This window comes from Heterodontus francisci, unplaced genomic scaffold (assembly GCF_036365525.1).
Source record: "Heterodontus francisci isolate sHetFra1 unplaced genomic scaffold, sHetFra1.hap1 HAP1_SCAFFOLD_43, whole genome shotgun sequence".
Taxonomy (NCBI): Eukaryota; Metazoa; Chordata; class Chondrichthyes; order Heterodontiformes; family Heterodontidae; genus Heterodontus; species Heterodontus francisci.
Window position 1 is genome coordinate 17162989 of NW_027141852.1, and position 6070 is coordinate 17169058.

A 6070-nucleotide genomic window follows, 5' to 3' on the forward strand; every position below is an offset into this window, starting at 1 on the left:
TCTATTAAGTCACCTCTCCTCCTCCTTCTCTCCAACGAAAACAACCTCAAGTCCCTCAGCCTTTCCTCGTCAGACCTTCCCTCCATTCCAGGCAACATCCTAGTAAATCTCCTCTGCACCCTTTCCATAGCTTCCACATCCTTTCTATAATGTGGTGACCAGAACTGCACGCAATACTCCAGGTGCGGTCTCACCAGAGTCTTGTACAGCTGCAGCATGACCTCGTGGCTCCGAAACTCGAGTCCCCTACTTATAAAAGCTAACACACCATATGCCTTCTTGACAGCCCTATTAACCTGGTTAGCAACCTTCAGGGATTTATGCACCTGGACACCAAGATCTCTCTGCTCATCTACACTAACAAGAATCTTCCCATTAGCCCAGTACTCTGCATTCCTGTTACTCCTTCCAAAGTGAATCACCTCACACTTTTCCGCATTAAACTCCATTTGCCATCTCTCAGCCCAGCTCTGCAGCCTATCTATGTCTCTCTGTACCCTACAACATCCTTCGGCACTATCCACAACTCCACCGACCTTAGTGTCATCTGCAAATTTGCTAACCCACCCTTCTACACCCTCTTCCAGGTCATTTATAAAAATGACAAACAGCAATTGCCCCAAAACAGATCCTTGCGGTACACCACGAGTAACTAAACTCCAGGATGAACATTTGCCATCAACCACCACCCTCTGTCTTCTTTCAGCTAGCCAATTTCTGATCCAAAGCTCGAAATCACCTTCAACCCCATACTTCCGTATTTTCTGCAATAGCCTACCGTGAGGAACCTTATCAAACGCCTTACTGAAATCCATATACACCACATCCACTGCTTTACCCTCATCCACCTGTTTGTTCACCTTCTCGAAAAACTCAATAAGGTTTGTGAGGCACGACCGACCCGTCACAAAACCGTGCTGACTATCTCTAATGTACTTATTCTTTTCAAGATGATTATAAATACTGTCTCTTATAACCTTTTCCAACATTTTACCCACAACCGAAGTAAGGCTCACAGGTCTATAATTACCAGGGCTGTCTCTCCTCCCCTTCTTGAACAAGGGGACAACATTTGCAATCCTCCAGTCTCCCGGCACTATTCCTGTCGACAATGACGACATAAAGATCAAGGACAAAGGCTCTGCAATCTCCTCCCTAGCTTCCCAGAGAATCCTAGGATAAATCCCATCTGGCCCAGGGGACTTATCTATTTTCACACTTTCCAAAATTGCTAACACCTCCTCCTTGTGAACCTCAATCCCATCTAGCCTCGTAGCCTGAATCTCAGTATTCTCAAAAACATTTTCTTTCTCTACTGTAAATACTGACGCAAAATATTCATTTAACACTTCCCCTATCTCCTCTGATTCCACACACAACTTCCCACTACTATCCTTGATTGGCCCTAATCTAACTCTAGTCATTCTTTTATTCCTGACATACCTACAGAAAGCCTTAGGGTTTTCCCTGATCCGATCCACCAATGACTTCTCGTGTCCTCTCCTTGCTCTTCTTAGCTCTCCCTTTAGATCCTTCCTGGCTAGCTTGTAGCTCTCAAGCGCCCTAACTGAGCCTTCACGTCTCATCCTAACATAAGCCTTCTTCTTCCTCTTGACAAGCGCTTCTACTTCTTTCGTAAACCACGGATCCCTCGCACGACAACTTCCTACCTGCCTCACAGGTACATACTTATCAAGGACACGCAGTAGCTGCTCCTTGAATAAGCTCCACATTTCGATTGTTCCCATCCCCTGCTGTTTCCTTCCCCATCCTACACATCCTAAATCTTGCCTAATCGCATCATAATTTCCTTTCCCCCAGTTATAATTCTTGCCCTGCGGTATATACCTGTCCCTGCCCATCGCTAAGGTAAACCTAACCGAATTGTGATCACTGTCACCAAAGTGCTCACCTACATCGAAATCTAACACCTGGCCGGGTTCATTTCCCAGTACCAAATCCAATGTGGCATCGCCCCTGGTTGGCCTGTCCACATACTGTGTCAGAAAACCCTCCTGCACACACTGGACAAAAACTGACCCATCTAAAGTACTCGAACTATAGTATTTCCAGTCGATATTTGGAAAGTTAAAGTCCCCCACAACAACTACCCTGTTACTCTCACCCCTGTCGAGAATCATCTTCGCTATCCTTTCCTCTACATCTCTGGAACTATTCGGAGGTCTATAAAAGACTCCCAACAGGGTAACCTCACCTCTCCTGTTTCTAACCTCAGCCCATACTACCTCAGTAGACGAGTCCTCAAACGTCCTTTCTGTCGCTGTAAAACTCTCCCTGATTAACAATGCCACACCCCCCCCCCTCTTTTACCATCTTCTCTGTTCTTACTGAAACATCTAAATCCCGGAATCTGCAACATCCATTCCTGCCCCTGCTCTACCCATGTCTCCGAAATGGCCACTACATCGAGATCCCAGGTACCAACCCATGCTGCAAGCTCACCCACCTTATTCCGGATGCTCCTGGCGTTGAAATAGACACACTTTAAACCAGGTTCTTGCTTGCCAGTGCCCTCTTGCGTCCTTGTAACCATATCCCTGACCTCACTACTCTCAAAATCCTGTACACTGGCACTACAATTTGGGTTCCCATTCCCCTGCTGAATTAGTTTAAACCCCCCCCCCCCCCGAAGAGCACTAGCAAACCTCCCCCCCAGGATATTGGTACCCCTCTGGTTCAGGTGAAGACCATCCTGTTTGTAGAGGTCCCACCTACCCCAGAAAGAGCCCCAATTATCCAGGAAACCAAATCCCTCCCTCCTGCACCATTCCTGCAGCCACGTGTTCAACTCCTCTCTCTCCCTATTCCTCGCTTCGCTATCACGTGGCACGGGCAACAACCCAGAGATAACAACTCTGTTTGTTCTTGCTCCAAGCTTCCACCCTAGCTCCCTAAATATCTGTCTTAAATCCCCATCTCTCTTCCTACCTATGTCGTTGGTGCCTATGTGGACCACGACTTGGGGCTGCTCCCCCTCCCCATTAAGGATCCCAAAAACACGATCCGAGACATCACGAACCCTGGCACCTGGGAGGCAACATACCAACCGTGAGTCTCTCTCGTTCCCACAGAACCTCCTATCTGTTCCCCTAATTATGGAGTCCCCAATGACTAATGTTCTGCTCCTCTTCCCCCTTCCCTTCTGAGCAACAGGGACAGACACTGTGCCAGATATCTGTACCCCATTGCTTACCCCTGGTAAGTCGTCCCCCGCAACAGTATCCAAAACGGTATACCTGTTGTTGAGGGAAACAGCCACAGGGGATCCCTGCACTGCCTGCTGGTTCCCTCTCCTTACCCTGACGGTAACCCATCTACCTACTTCTTTTATCTGAGGTGTGACTACCTCCCCATAACTCCTCTCAATAACCTCCTCCGCCTCCCGAATGATCCTAAGTTCATCCAGCTCCAGCTCCAGTTCCCTAACGCGGTTCTCGAGGAGCTGGAGTTGGGTGCACTTCCCACAGATGCAGTCAGCAGGGACACTCTTGGCGACCCTTACCTCCCACATTCTGCAGGAGGAACATACAACTGCCTTAATCTCCATTCCCACTATTCCAAATTCCCAACAAATCTACTGAAAAACCAAAAAAACAAAAAGTCAAAACTTGTTAGGTTAGCAATCCAACGGACAGAACTTCCCAAATAAAAAGTTTACCTTATCAACACACCAGAGTCCTTTTTTTTTTGTTAGAGGAGGAGGGTGGGTGGGAGACACTACACGTGTAGTGTCTCGGGTACAGCCACCACACAAATGTATACCTTTTTCCTTACCCAGCAGTCCCCTGGCCCTCCGAAAACAAAAGGGAATTCACTTTTAAACTTACGCTGAAATTGACTTCCCAGCTGTAAGCTCGTTCACGCACCTCCGTTGCTATCCAAGCTGCAGTCACCGAAACTAAAAGAAAGAGATTCTAAACCACACAAATATATACCTTTTTCCTTACCCAGCAGTCCCCTGGTCCTCCGAAAACAAAAGGGAATTCACTTTTAAACTTACGCTGAAATTGACTTCCCAGCTGTAAGCCCGTTCACGCACCTCCGTTGCTATCAACGCTGCAGTCACCGAAACTAAAAGAAAGAGATTCTAAACCACACAAATATATACCTTTTTCCTTACCCAGCAGTCCCCTGGTCCTCCGAAAACAAAAGGGAATTCACTTTTAAACTTACGCTGAAATTGACTTCCCAGCTGTAAGCCCGTTCACGCACCTCCGTTGCGATCAACGCTGCAGTCTGACCGCTGAAATCCTCGAGCTGGCAGGTAACGCAGCCCGGGACAACAAGAAGAGCCGCATCATCCCCAGACAACTGCAGCTGGCCGTCCGCAACAACGAGGAGCTCAGCAAGCTGCTGGGAGGGGTGACCATCGCTCAGGGCGGGGTGCTGCCTAATATCCAGGCTGTGCTGCTGCCCAAGAAAACCAGCACTCAGAGCTCCCAGAAAAAGTAAAGCGGCCAAAATGTCATCAAATAAACCAAAGGCTCTTTTCAGAGCCACCCACAGTCTCTTTGAAAGGACTGGTTACTGTCAGGAGGGAGTCAGAGATGGAGTTATTGGAACAGTGGATTGACCTGTTTCACATCTGTCCAGGTGTCTTTTCAGTTCCCTCTCTGGATTTCGCTCTGTTTCTCTGCTCACACATCTCCCCCTCTAGTTAAGTGAAGAAGTGAACTACAGGGTGTCAGAATCAACAATTTAATAAATCCCGCTGCCTTCGATTTTATAATTCCCGAGATTATCCCGGTACATTAACGGGAACTGGTTCGGAGCTGATGAATTAATTTAATAATGGAAGTGTCCGGGTTAATTCTCTGTTTTTTATTTGGACAGTTTGAATTGTGTTTTTTTTTTCTCTCTGGTGATCTGAGCGCCGCTTCACAATGAGAATCTGCTCACAGAACAGAGTAAATGCAGGAAGCAAGAGGCCATTCTCGGGCTGTGTGTTTCTCTCCTAACCTGATCTGTTTCGACCGCACTGTTCCCAGAGGACGGAATCAGTGAGAGTTGTGCACACACAGGAGCTGAGTCCATTGCAGCGCTTTGATATGTGCCTGCTCCCCGGCCCTCCCTATTCTCCGGACACAGAGCTGTCTGTTTCCCCCCGGCGGCGGGATAGAGTCGGGGATTCTCTCCCCGCAGTGTCAGGGTCTGCAACCCCGGGGAACTGGCGGTTCGAGTCAGAATGACCGAGCTGCCTTATATGTCCTGTGTACTAATCTCCAATGGATTCAAATATTAGTGAACTCATTGGGTAATGTTTGTAAATAACCCTCATGTGAACGGACCCGGCTCCATTAATGCCTTCCAAATAAAACTGGGATCCATTTCTTTTCCCCAAATGCCAGCAAACGGATCCCAGGAGCGGGGTTGAGATTGTGCTGAGCAGCAATGAGTCTCCGGTAATGCTGCTTTCTAAATTCCAGATCAGCTCTCAGTCCGACAGGCCTTTCGGGAAAGTGATGTGACAAAACAGAAACCATGTGACCGCCCCTTCTATCTAATGGGTTTGATGATGAACAGAGATGGCAGCTCTTTCCTTTGCTGATTTGGTGGCTCTGAAAAGAGCCCTTGTTACACTTGTTACTGAAGCTGGGTTTAAGGTGCGTTCCCCGCGGATGCGGCGGGCCAGCTGGATGTCTTTGGCCATGATGGACCGGGATCATTCTGGTGAATCTGCTCATTTTCCGACAGAAGCATCAGTCGCTGTTTGAACTGTTTAAAGTCAGGGGTGTATTAGCAGCCAGAAAGTGAAGGGCAGTTCATTGCTCCCTGCAGCATTATCCGCCTCTTTCAGCAGAAAGGATCAGAAACCGCTCGTTTCTGTCAGTCCCCGAGAAGCCTGTGAGAAGCGGTTAGTCGCTAATTTGTTCCTTTTACAGAGTGGAAGCTGATATTTGTCCCGTTTTAAATTGCTGAACCGGACCTTCCTCCCGCCGCTTACAGTTAACAGATTGACAAATGAAAACGATTCCTAAAATCGCGTCAGGATTTTGTGACGGTAAATACAGTAAAACAGAACATAAAATGAGAGGTTTTAAAATTGTTG